The 14,677-nt window shown below is 38.5% G+C and overlaps 1 protein-coding gene across 2 annotated transcripts in view; it reads right to left on the minus strand.

Moving 5' to 3' along the window:
* LOC121629118 (partitioning defective 3 homolog) overlaps positions 1–14,677 on the minus strand; it is a 432,758-nt gene that overhangs the window by 169,408 nt on the left and 248,673 nt on the right. The gene's annotated exons all lie outside the window — the stretch shown is intronic.

The raw sequence follows: 14,677 nt of genomic DNA on the forward strand, positions 1-14,677 counted from the left end.
TACACAGATAAAATGGTGAAAAGATAAAAAATATCCCTTTCATGCATCCTATATAAAAGGCTGTTTTCTAGCATAAGTCGGGGTGAAGATGGAGGATCCAGTGCACTACCACTGACTGTAATATAAATAGATTTATTATATATATATGTATATATACACAGTAGGGCTGCACAATTAATCAGATTTCGATCGTGATCACGATGTTGGTGGCCCCAATTAAATGAACCTGATCGTCAACGATACTTACATTCAAACTGCGAGCGCTGCTGCATGCATCTCTGATCACACACACTCTCAACCTGTAATCTGCCAACCATCAGGGGGCGAACGCAAGGCCAAAGCTTCATGAAGCTGCCTGAATAACAAGGGCATAGTGGCGCACTCCTTTTACAGTCGGCAGTTAGTTGTACTCGGTGTTGCCAATGTAGTACTTTGTCGCTATATTTAGCTAGTTTTCACTCACCTCTAGCGATTTTTTTTGTTTTGTTTTTCCAAAAAACAACTAGCGACAAATCTAGTGACTTTTTCTGTTGATTTTGGAGACTTTTGTAGACTGAAAGAGCGTATAGTTTACTCTTCAATGAGGACTGGGTGCTGCGCCGACCCCTCCCCTGTCCAGAAACACTTAGAAGAGGCTTGTTCCTCAGGCAGCAGGGCTGGATTCAGAGCCGGAGATGATCACCTCTGTTTCATGACCAGGCTGAAAATTAAACGTACATAGCTGGCTGATCCCGCGCTGGCTTGTTATTAATGAAGAGTGTGGACACAAACATTTAAAAAGTATTGTCACATGTTGCAGACTCCTAATTAAAAAAACATTACACTTAATAAAATTAAACTTAAAAAAAAAAAAATATTGACTGAAGAATAAAAATTTATTTATTTATTTGCTGTTCTAAACATTTTTATGTTGTCTTTTCTTCAATTTTTGCCTTTCTAACAACATCCCTCTCCACGGTTGCATCCATTACAACTGTATATACTGTTCGGATGTTCGGCTCTTTTCAGAGAGCCGGCTCTTTTGGCTCCCGAACAGCTCTTGAGTCAGCATGCTTTGTACCCCCATAATTTACATTAACTTCTCAAAAATGAATGGTAAATGTATTTGTTGCATTATTTATCATCTATTCTAATTTAAAGTTTAATTTTTCACAAATAATTGGTGCAATAAAAGTACATGTTTTTCCAAACACGGTGAATAATCGTGATTAATAATCGTGATTACAATATTCATCAAAATAATTGTGATTATTATTTTGATCATAATGCAGCCCTAATACACAGTGTTATTACTAAGTTTGTCTTTTTAGGACAGATATATAAATAGAATATTATTTTATAAATATTTTCACAGAATGGAAAAATATTCATAAAAAGCAAAATAAGATTAAACTAAAAGTATCTCTGTACATGTATGTAGAAGTAAAATATTGTATGTTAAAAAGAAAAGTAGCTCTTTTTAAATAATTCATGCCCCAGAGGGTTAATTCAAAATATCCTGTGATAGCCTAGCAACCTGTCTGCGGTGGAATCTGCCTCTCACTGTGGGACAACAGCAAATTCCTCAGTTCAGAGCAGCTAGTATCTACAAAAATGGATGGATAAAAAATCAAATGCACACAATCAAATTTCTACATCTGGCTTCTACCATGTGCCATCAATACTTCAGAAACATGGAACCAAGGCCTCAGTATCCATATCAGCTTCTGCCGGTATTTTCTGGTTCAGCAGTGTGAAACGGTTCCTGCAGAAGTCCAAGCAGGATAAAGCTTCATGGATTTCCCATCGGCCAACAGACAGCTGTCTCTAACAATGAGTCTGAGTCAAAGAGACCGGTGACATTTGCCATGTGGTCGATATTCTGCACAGCTGGTCGCTGAGGCGGCCCACCGTACGCTCGCTGCATGCGCCCGTCTCCACAGTGAGTCAGAGCAAGGGACCACAACACCCCATACTTAAATGTGTTATTTTAGGATAAAGACCAACAAGAGTCAGAAAATGGTTCAATGAAAAAAAATCACATCCACCTTCAGATGGGACTCCCTGCTTCACAGATGGCTGGCTAGCAGCCTGATGGTTCATTATAGTTCAGCTCTGTAGCTCAGGCCTTCTATCAGCTGGGAAGTCATGGCTAATATTGATGTTCACAACACTCCACGAGAAAGAGAAGAAGAGAAAAGAAAGGAAATGAACAGCAGCAGCAGGGGCATTAGAAAGCATGATGGAGGGAAGTGAAAGGAAGGAGAAGAGTTGGTCAAAGTTATTTCAGAGGAATATTGTGGGATGTGAGGCCCTGAGACTCTTTGTGGGAGCAGCACGAAGGTCCCTGTGTGATGCATACCAGGGGCAGAGGGACTTATCAGCTGTTTAAAATAAATGAGAGGTTTAATGAGGTTGAAAGCACAAAACTTTATCAGGACAGAGTGTTGATAAGAGGGAGGAGGTGTGTGTGTGTGTGTGCGTGTGTGTGTGTGTGCAGCTGGGTCAACGCAATTACAATCACAGCCACGGCCATTGCAGCCTTTTAATAAAAAGCATGTCCCCAGATGATTCCAACTCAATAAGGTTCAAACTGTCGAAATGAAGATTTATTTTACTAGCTTTTCTTTCCTTTGTTTAACCACTATCTGCTCTTTCTAATACATTTCGATCTCTGGCCTGTCATGAGCTGAACAGAAGTGGGATGGAAGGTTTTGAGTAGTAAATGGGAAGTAAATTCTGGATAGAATGCATCAGAAACACTATAATGTCCTTTCTAAGAGAATTCACTGACTTCTGTTGGAATCAGTGTAACACAGAGCCTAAATGAAAGCTATTTCATCTATATGTATTTAGGGTTAATGCGGTCAGTTCCTGAGCATCCCAATGTTTAATGATTTCTAAATGTTCAATGACTGGTGTTCCGATGAGCTCTGACATTTCTACATCCACCTCACTGACTCAGCTACCACTGAATAGCTAAGAGTCAACATGAAATGGTGAAGAATGCATTGTCCTGGAACCAAATCAGCTGGCTTGTAAAATCACAAATTTATCCAAAAGAGTTAAAAAAATTAAAATGAAATTAAATTATTTAAAGCCTACAGATTAAACACAGACTGCTGCAGACTTGCAAACTGCTGCTGATTTAATCCAACAAAAATAAGTTAATCAATGAACGTATTTGTTTAAATAGGGACTTTTTCCTGAGATTTTAATAATTTCTATTCATTTATTTATTTGACAGAAACATTGAACAATCACATGATTGCACCAGAGTTAGCTAGGAGCTAATTAGCACCTGCAGTCCCTGCGCAGGTAAGGCAAAGCAAGGCAAATTTATCTGTATAGCACATTTCATGTACAAGACAATTCAAAGTGCTATACAAAAAACGTTACACCAGGGTGCAGAAAGCAAAACAAGTGCATTAAAAAAAAAATAAAGATTAAAAGAAATAAAATTAATTAAATAAAAACAGAAAGAAAAAAGTTCAAATAAAATAAATAAAATGCAAGAAATAAAGTTCCAGTGTGGAGAAAGATAGTATGAAAACATGATGAAGTTTAAAGATTCTTAAAAGAACCAGATGCCGATCTGGATCTGGATAAAAACTAGTGAAATTCTACAGAGAACAGGTGGGTCTTTTACTGAGTGTTTAAGCTGATCTGAGATTTTCTGGGAGTTTGTTCCAGACATGTGGAGCATAGAAGCTGAATGCAGCTTCTCCATGTCTGTTTCTTTCTCTGGGAACTGATAAGAATCTGGATCCAGATGACCTGAGGGTTCTGGGAGGTTCATAATGGGTCAAGAGGTCACTGATGTATTTTGGTCCTAAACCATTCAGAGCTTTATAAACCAGCAGCAGAACTTTAAAGTCTATTCTCTGACGAACAGGCAGCCAGTGTAAAGACCTCAGAGCTGGACTGATGTGGTCCACTTTCTTGGTCTTAGTGAGGACTCGAGCAGCAGAGTTCTGAATAAGCTGCAGGTGCCTAATTGATTTTTTTAGGTAGAACCTGTAAAATCACTGTTACAATGATCAAGCCGACTAAAGATGAAAGCATGGACTAGTTTTTCTAGGTCCTGCTGAGACATCAGATCTTTTACCCTTGATATATTCTTAGGGTGATAGTAGGCTGACTCTGTAATTCATTTAATGTGTTTCTCAAAGTTAAGGTCTGAGTCCATCAATACACCCAGATTTCTGGCCTGGATCGTGGTTTTTAGGTGTATAGACTGAAGCTCTGCGGTAACTTTAAATCGTTTCTCTTTGACTCCAAATACAATCAACTCAGTTTTGTTTTTGTTTAACTGAAGAAAATTTAAAAACATCCAGTTATTAATCTCCTCAATGCATTTACCAAGAGCCTGTACGGGGCCTCGGTTTCCTGGTGACATTGTAATAAATATCTGTGTGTCATCTGCGTAGCTATGGTAACTAATTTTGTTTTTCTTTATAACCTGTGCCAGTGGGAGCATGTAGATGTTAAACAGAAGAGGCCCCAGGATGGAACCTTGGGGAACTCCACATGTAATTCTTGTCTGCTCAGATGTAAAGTTACCTATTGACACAAAGTATTTTCTGTTCTCTGAATAAGCTTTAAACCAGTGTAGTGAAGCACCAGAGAGGCCCACCCAGTTCTATATTTGTTTAAGTAATATATTGTGGTAGACTGTATCAAAAGCAGCACTGAAGTCCTGTAAGACTAAGACTGACATTTTTCTATCATATGTATTCAAACATATGTCATTAATGACTTTGGTCAGAGCATCTCAGTGCTGTGGTGCTGTTTAAAACCTGACTGGAAGACATCGTAGTAGCTGTTTTGTGTTAAAACGTCGCTTGGCTGATATAAAAAAAAACAGCTTTTTTTGATGATCTTACAAAAAGGAAGATTTGAGATCGGCCTGTAGTTGCTCATTTGTGTCTTGTCTAGACTGTCCGTTTTTAGCAGAGGCTTGATTACAGGTGGTTTTAGAGATTCGGGGAAGATGCCTGAAATTAAAGACAAGTTCACAATCTGTAACAGATCTGGCTCCAGAGTCTTTGAGACCTTTTTCAAGAAACCTGTGGGCAGGATGTCCAAGCAGCAAGAGGAGAAGTTCAGCTGACATAAGATGTCACCCAGATCTTTGCTGTTAATTGGATTAAACTGTGTCATGGTGTTTAAACTGGTTTTCAATGGACACAGTATGTCTGTTGAACCAGCTGTTGATAAACCAACTACTTGTTTGATATTCTGGATTTTTTCTGTGAAGAATTTGGCAAACTCATTGCAGCCTTGATGGAATAAAGTTCGGGTGCTACTGACACAGGAGGGTTTGTTAGCCTGTCGACAATAGCAAATAAGACCCGAGCATTATGACAGTTTTTGCTAATTAATGTCAAAGAAATAGGACTTTCTTGCATTCCTTAGCTGTAATTTATAAGAGTGAAGTTTCTCTTTATACATGTCATAAAGAACCTGTAGATGTGCTTTGCTCCATCTGCGCTCGGCTTTCTGACACATTTTTTAAATTTTTCACCAGTGTGGAATTTCCCCATGAAGACTTTTTCTTTCCAGAGACAAACTTCATCTTAATAGGGGCAATAGCATCCATAATATTTAACATTTTAGCATTAAAACTAGTGACAAGGTCATTGACTGAACCCCCTGATAGGGCAGACATTAAAGAGGTAAAAGAGGTAAAAGGTAAACAAGCAACAGTAAATGTAGAACAGAAAAACATATAATAAACAATATAAAGCTATAAATACAACATATCAGTATAGTTTAAATAACACAGGTGTAAACATATAAACTGTATAAGGCATAAATAGTGAATATAAATAATATTAAAGGGCCTTAATTTAGTTCTTCAGCATCTAGCAGGGCACTTAATTATGGTTACAGCTTGTGTGGATTTAAGCCAAAGTTTAAGTTGCTCTTTAAACAGTGCAAAGCTGCCAGACCCTCTGATTCCCTCTGAAGGGATATCCACTTCACCACCATTTCTACAGAAAACACTGATTTTCCAGGGTTGTTCTCTTAAACTTTGGTTTCCAGTCTGCTCCTGAAGATGCTCCGGTTCTCACCCGCACAGTTCTAGCACTGCCAGTTGAGTTCAGGGGGGTGTCATCCCATGAATAATCCTCATTATCAGGCTTCCATCCAGTAAAAAGTTACTTTTCAAAGTTAAAAAGGTTATATTTTTTAGACTATTACAGTGGTGATCTTCCTTTGGTTTTTAAAATCTGTTTGTAAAAAGAATGAGCTGGTTTTTGGGGACTAACTTCTGCTTGGGACAAAGTTCTTATGCAATATGAGACATGAGGAAGTATCATGGTAAGTAGAAACAGTTTTAAGGCAGACGTGGGCATTTGATGCCTGATGCTCAAAAATCTTTCAAATTGAGCTTTACCTTCATTGTTATTGTGCTCGCATGTTTTTTAGAAGACAAATTTCTGTCTATAATGATGCCCAAGTATTTAAAGTGCTTCCTCACCACAGAGTCTCATCGTGGGTACAATCTGTCATAATCCAGTCATTTTCAGTGGATTACCCAGTTGATTGAAGCCAGAACGCTGCACCTCACAGATCAGTGACTACTCACCTCACATTAGACTTGCTTTTAACATGTCTGTATGATTATGTCTTAATATTTATTTGCATTTAATTCATTCATCCATGAATGTGTTTGGTCCCCTTTGCATTTACATCTCACTGACCTTGAGTTATCAGTCAGAGAGAAGAGGCATTGTGTTGACAAGCTTAGACTTAAGCTGTCAACTAAAGCTAATAATATCTAGTCCAAGGCCACTTCCTAACCTTCTATCCTGGTCTCAGCCAGTTGCTGCGGACCTAATCCAGTCAACCTCCACCATAATGCTGTAATTACAGTCCTTAAGCTGCTGCATCCCGCCCCAGGCACAGCTCACCTTTCCTCTGCCAGATACCACACTTCATTAGCCTCTCACATCCACCCAGATCCTCGCCTAATACCAGCGCTTCCAAAAGTCAGTCTCGTGGTATTTCAGGAGTTCTTAGCAAAACTCTCTAAACATGACACAGGTAGAAAATCACCACAGCAGAGGGATATGTGAAGATAACAGGCTGGTTGTCGCATTAGTTAGATTTCGCCCCCTAGATTTCGCTGTTCAAACGTGTTGGTGTGGAAATGTCCAGAGTAGTGGACACAATTAGCAACATGCTGATTTCTGTAGTTTAGCACTTGACATTGACGTGAGGACTTTTAAAGTTTTTCACATCAAAATGTGTCTTAAATTTTTCTGTTTCTCTTCTAAGTCTTTTAGACAAAAGGTTAATAGTAAAACACTTAATACCATTTAAAAGTATAAAGGGTACTCCCTACCCTACTGCGTTTCTTCGCTGCCCAGGGAACACCCCAGGTTACCCCAGATGAGGGTATGAGAATGAGGCCGAATGAAGCATTAATGGGTTAAAAATAAATGAAGTTAAACTTCTGAAGGAAGTCCTTTGCTTAGAGTTGTTTTGTAAAATGACTTTTTTAATAGAAAAAATGTCAAGATGTTCACTTCTGTGAATGCAACCTCACAGGTTATTCTTCATGTCATTATTCCGAACCAATGTAAGATCGTTTGAACTTAACCCATAAAGGCCCGACCCATGAAAAAATGGTAAGAAAATTGTCCCTTTAACAAAATGTAATAACAAAATTTACTTTTTTTTGGGAGGGATATCTACGTTTATTACCATGTAATACATTAAAAATATGATAATATGGTTTTCTGCTTCTGGGTATCTATTAGGGGACAGAAGACAGTATCAGATTGTGTTCAACAGGATTTTGAGCTAAGTTTATACCATAAATTAAACCAAAATGTCTCAGAAACTGTATGTAACATATATGTCACGTTGGGCTCTTATGGGTTAAATGGTACAGTATTTATCATTTTTAATTTTCATTGTTTGAAGTTGACAATCTTACTGTTATTAAGTCAACAGATAGTTCAGGTGGCATTTATAGTTTAAGATTCTTTTTTTTTTTTTTCCTTTAATCTAAACCAGTCTGTAGAAGCTTTTAATCCCAGTCAGCATGCAGACATGATGTTTCCAAGACAGCCTCAGCTGTCAGTTTATTAGGCTGAAATTATGTAAAATGAATGTATAAATAGATATAGCAGCATAAAGGCCGACCAGAAGAAGAAAGCAGAATTTATTACTAACAGAACTTTGTAGAAATAACACACAGATCAACAGTGACCAAGCCTTTTCTCATCTGCACATCATTCTCTCAAGTTTTGGCTTTCAGGAGAAAAAATATTGGCACTGAAACAAACACACAACAGAAACTATTTCCATGTTTCCACTTTTTTCCTCATTTCCAGTTATTCCTGCTACTATTTACCTGCTATCCTCACTAAACCAACTCCAGCTCAGCTGCTTTTTGGCGCCACCGTGCACCAGAAACGTCTTCTTGGCTTCATTCCAGCCATAGAGGAGCATTATTTTTCTTCTTTTCAGACACACATAGAACTTTCTGCTCACTGGTTGATCTTTGGCTGCTCCTGATTGGACATTACCGTCAATCTAAGCTCTCTGATTGGTGGAAAGTTTGACAGGAAGTGGCTTCATCATCATGTCCAGGTCTAAATAGAGGTCTCTTAGCAACATAGTAGTGATAGTGATCTGTTTATGATGGAAATGTGATAAATAATGTTATCATGGATCATTGTGGATTTACCAGATAGAGTCTCTGAATAAAACTACATTTAGTGGCTGGATTGTAAACCTCCTGAACGTGATAGAAATTCCTGGAAAACTTCTGTAGATCATCTAAAGGGTAAAATATCCATCACAGTTTACCCCACAGAGCTACACACCACCGCTCCTAAGATGGTGATGACATAAGGAACAGCTCTCAGGGGCGCCGGCGATAGCTGAATTTTAGGGGTTAAAGTGAACACCATGTACCATCGGTGAAATGAAAGGTTTACATGTATGTGGATGTTATTCTATACTTGTGAGCTTTTCAGACAGCAAAGCAAGCACTTCACCTCCACAGTCCTCCACCAAGCTCAAGCAGTCCACTCAACTTCTAGATTCAATATATTATTCTCTCAATTGGTTCTATTGAGTTTCCTCCGCCACTTCTAAATGAGTTAGTCCTCAGAGAGCCGGCTGGGAATGAGGGCCAGCAGCGCCGAATTGCATTTCTTCTGCTCTGCAATCTACCTCCCCTCAGTTTACTCACTGCATCACTGTGAACTGCATTTCCCAGAGTGCAGCACTCTGAATGGCTCCTGAACATATAACAAATGGACTTTCAATCTTCCCATATTAAGCTGAGTGGAGGGGGGATTGCTAAAATTTCCCCCTCTTTTCCCCCTGTCTCATGTTGTGGGCAGCATCTAAATGTTTTAAGGTCTCTCCCAGCAGTGGTCAGCTCAATACTAATAAAACCATAATTTACTGGGCCAGGACTCTGACTGATAGCTCTCTCAAGGCTCTATCGATCAGCCCTTCTCTCATCCAAGAGAGCATCTTTTGTTAAGGCCAGCCACTTCCTTCCCCCTTGTCTCTTTGCATAAAGCTCCTCTTAGTGACTCGCAGCGATGTTATTGGGATGGATTACAAACAGGATTCTTGGCATGCCAAAGAGTCTACTTCTGTGCTTTTTCATATAAAGAACAAGGTCTCCTCACAGAGCTAACTAAGTTAGTGAGAGTCTTTACAATGCAAAAAAAATGCAAAGAAAAAATGTAACTCTGATTTAATTTATTTTTCTCCTTTATCTCCTACTTCCTGATATTAATAATAAAACAGTGTTTCAGCTTCTTTTATATTACAAGAAATCTTTCATATTTTTAGAGATGGACTGATCCACTTAATTGGGGTTATAATTTGATTTTGATATCTGGAAATCAGCCAATACCAATATTTTCCAATACCAAGTCATTTCAATTGCTGCACTATTTTCTCTTCCCTTCTTAGCTGAACAACTTTTTACTCTGGAAATCTGGAATCCCGAAACCCTGGAAACTGGAAACTTTGGCCGCCCAAACATTTCAAGTTACCGGCATGCTTTTTTATGTTTCCTGACTAAAATATATCCAAATTAGTGAAATGCTAAATTAGCTAAGGAAGTCAGTGTATGTGTTCAGTAACAATGCATCTAAATTAGAAACCCTAAAAAACTAAATAGTGAATAAAATTACATACAAATGAGTTCTAAAGAATATTTTTCATGAACTGATTCTGCATCAACATGTGTTGGTAGGCTTAAACCTGCATAATACTTATAATACTTATAATTAGTAAACACAGGACCATGAAAGGACCTAGAAATTCAGTAGTCAACATCGGAACGTGGTACCAATATTGGATCCAATTGGTCCCAACTCTGCATATTATGTTGGTTTAACTGTATTTACTGCTTGAAAGGGCAGAAATGTTATTGGCCCTGATACCACATTGGCAGTCATGCAGACAAGCTCGTCCCTCGGCCAAGGCAGCCATTCAATCTCCCTACTTTGTTTACATCCACATTCCTCCACTTGTTGGGCCTGAGGCTGCTGGCTGATGGGATTGTTTTGATCTCATCCTCTTCTTCAAATTCACTGTCAGATTCTGAATGGACAGAAAGGTGATACTCATAATCTAAAAAACTCTTCCTCTTCATCATTCTCCCAAAGCATCTCTCTGCCCTAAAATAATTTTCTCCGGGAAAATATTCTTCTTGTTATCTTGAATGATTGTAATAAGGAGCAATACAGGCAAAGCCATTTATTTGTTGTGACGTAATATGATTTGCAGCTGGAAGAGAGTGTGAGAAAATAATCAATACTAAAATGCAGAACTTTCAAAAATCAAGAAGCAGACTGATGAAGAGGTTTCAAATTTCACAAACTTGCAACCCTTTCCAGGAACAGCAGGGGCAGAAAGACAAATCTTACATGCATGCATACAACCACAATTCTAAAAAAAAAACACTGTGTCAAAAGACGCTGTGAAAAAATGTAAATGAAAACACAATGCAATGATTGCCAAATCTTACTTACCCCTATTTTATTTCCAGTAGAACATAAACAGCATATGTTGAAACTGATGCAGGATGTGGTTCAGTATTGTCTTGCTGAAATCTGCAAGGTCTTCCTTGAAAGAGACGTTGTCTGGATGGGAGCAGATGTTTTTTTTAAAACCTCCATGTACTTTTCAGCATTGATGGAGCTTCACAGATGTGGAAGCTGCCCACGCCATAGACACCAATGCAGCCCCATCCCATCAGAGATGCAGCTTTTCACCTGTCCACTGATAACAAGCTGGATGCTCCCTCTCCTCTTTAGTCTGCAGGACACGCCATCCATGCTTTCCAGAAACTAGTTCACATCTTCATCCAAGTTTCCACTTTGCCTCAGACCATTTTAAATGAGCTTTGGTCCAGAGAAGACGGCGCTGTTTCTGGATCCTGTTCACATCTGGCTTCTTCTTTGCATGATGGAGCTTTAACCTGCATTTGTGGATTTTTGGGTGAACTGTGTTCTGAGTCTTATTGAGTCCATGTAGTGGTTTCCAGTGGGAATCATGTCAGCTTTTAATGCGGAAGATCACCAGCATTTAGTCTTGTCATATGCACACAGCGATTCCTCCTAATTCTCTAAATCCACTGATGATATTCTATACTGTAGATCAGGGCTACCCAATTCGGTCCTATTCGGCCACAATCCAGCAGGTTTTCCATGTATCCCTGCACCAACACACCTGAGTCAAATTAGATGGCTCTAACAGCCAATCAGGTTCTACACAATGACTCATTAATTTGACTCAGTTGTGTTGGTGCAGGGATACATGGAAAACCTGCTGGATTGCGGCCCTCGTAGGACCAAATTGAGTAGCCCTGCTGTAGATGGTGGGATCTTCACAATTTTACGTTTAGAAACATTTTACTGAAATAGTTTCACAATTTTTAGATGCAGTTTGTCTCAGATTGATGAACATCTGTCCATTTTTTCATCTGAGAGACTCGGCCTCTCTGAAATGCTCCTTTTGTACCCAGTCATGTTCTTGGTTTGCTGGCAATTAAACTAATTAGATGAAATGCTCCTCCATTTGCTTCTGATTTGTACCAATTACTTTTTCCAACAGATTCATTAAGCACATATTTTCATGAAATGATAAAATGTCTCAGTTTCAACATCTAATATGTTGTTTATGTTCTACTGGGAATAAAATATGACCTGATGAGATTCTCTTTTTATTTACTTTTTACACAGCGTCCCTACTTTTATGGAATAAACAAATGTTGGAATGTACACAGTGTGCATGAAACAAATGTTCTTTTGTATGTTCTCCACAGAAAAGGAACTAAGGCTAATGAGTCAGAGGATGAAAAAAAATCTGTTGTATTATATCATAATATGTATTAACTCCTTCCCCCACTTCACTCATGTTGTCTTTTTATTGTTATACATCATGCAGTAACAAGCCCGTCACATTCCTTCAACTAGAAGCACTGATGTTTATTAGCTGTCATGTAGTGTACATCAAACCCTCATCACTGTGCTAAATGTTGGCATCGCAGTAGACCACCAGCAGACATTTATAAAAATGTAACCGATGTGTGGGCTGCAGAAGAAAAGGAGAGAAAGTGGAACATAAAGATGTTTCTCAGGTGACTAAATGCACCAGGCCAGCAGTGTTTTCGTGTCCCAAATGGTATTTACATAATTGGGGTCACTGGACTGGAAAGTCTTTAAAGTGGTCAAAAGACGAGGAATGTTTTACATAAAAGCTTTACATTTATGTCTTTGGGCAGTTTTGAAAGAAAGCTCTGCTGAGACAAGCACAAAAAAAGAAAGTAAAAGTGTCTTTACTTCTTTACTAGTCAGACTGTCGGCCAGAGATCTCCAACAAAAAAATGTAGGTATGAAACCAAGCCACAAACATGCATGTCTACAGTCGGCCTTCAGATACTTAAGTGATGAATATTTTAGTGATAACATGAGCTACGTCTGCTGTTACAATAGACAGAAAACATTCATAAACAAAAACGGGGCAACATGAGCTGCAGTACAGAAGATGTTAGCAGACACCAGGAAGCAGCAATGCTAACAGGTAGCATAGCAACATGACAAGAGAAACTCAGCTAAAAGACAAGCATTGGCATCCAAACCAAACACAGTTCAAACCCCAATCAATTATATGGGAATGTAGAAACCATGAGAACAGCTCTGTCCATTTTAGTGATTCTGCTAATTACTCCACACAAACAAGGAGTCGTATGAATGCAGAGACTCTGCTGGTTACAAAGATGTCTGTCTCATCACTGTGGGACAGAAACTCTGGAGCTAGCAGCCAGAACCAGAAATCATGTCTTACTGTTGCTGTTTTGTGGTAAAAAGTTTGATTCCAGCTCTGAAAACTCTGCTAATGTTCTCCTTTAACTCTGCCTTTGAAATGAACCATGAAGATCCTGCTGGTTTCCATGGAGATGAAGGAGGTTTATAGTGAAGGATTCACTCTTCCTATCATAGATTATCTTGGGCTTCACTTTTTTCTGGATCCTCATGGTGGTTCTAAGGTGAATGTGGGGGCGATCCCTGGATTCTCCTGACTCTGACCACTGTTAGATCATTATCATCAACCAATGGCTTCCTGAGATATGTACCAGTATAACACCTCTATGAAACGCCTGGAAACCTGCTCGGGTTCACTTTTTACCTTCTACTATAGCACAATTCCTCATCAGATATTACTTTATTCATTCCTAAGATTAGCTTTACTCATTCCCTAGGATTACTTTTCCCATTCTTAGGACTACTTTACGCATTCCAGGGATTAAATTCACTCAATCTTAGGACTACTTTACTCATTCCTTTGACTACTTTACACAATCCAAGGATAATTCACTAATTTCTAGGACTACTTAATCATTCCTTGGATTACTTTATTCATTCCCTAGTACTACTTTACTCATTCCTAGGACTACTTTACTAATTCCTATGATTACTTTACTCACTTCTAGTATTATTTTACTCATTCCTAGGATTGCTTTACTTATTTATTTATTTCTAGGACTACCCATTACTAAGATTAACTTCACTCATTCCCTACAATTACTTTTCTCATTCCTAGGACTACTTTATGCATTCCTAAGATTAAATTCACTCATTCTTAGGATTACTTTACTCACTCCTAGGATTACTTTACTCACTCCTAGGATTACTTTTCTAGTTCCTTGGACTACTTTTCTAATTCCTATGACTACTTTACCCATTTATAAGGTTACATTACTCATCTCTAGGACTACTCTACTCATTCCTAGGATTATTTTACTCATTCATAAGATTAGCTTTACTCATTTCTAGGATAACTGAATTCATTCCTAGGAATACTTCATTCATTCTTAGGGCTACTTTACTCATTCCTAGATGAACCAAGCTGCTATCCTCTGGTTTCCACTTAAGTAATTTGGCTTTATTTAAGAAAGAAATAAAGATTTACATTTTCTCCTGTGTTTCAGGTGAATTTACTCTAACACAGTAACACATATCTGGATTCTGAGACTTCTTTAGTAGTCTCTAATGTCTCAGCTTTCTGTAAAGACCAGGATTATACATACAGCCCTTGTCTTTGTGAAGATATACTTCATTTATTTATTTTGGGGATGTCATTTCAGACAGGAGGCAAATAGGCCTCATGATAAAGAGGTTAAACCGCAGACATGACTGTGATA

Source organism: Melanotaenia boesemani, chromosome 18, assembly GCF_017639745.1.
Source record: "Melanotaenia boesemani isolate fMelBoe1 chromosome 18, fMelBoe1.pri, whole genome shotgun sequence".
Lineage (NCBI taxonomy): Eukaryota > Metazoa > Chordata > Actinopteri > Atheriniformes > Melanotaeniidae > Melanotaenia > Melanotaenia boesemani.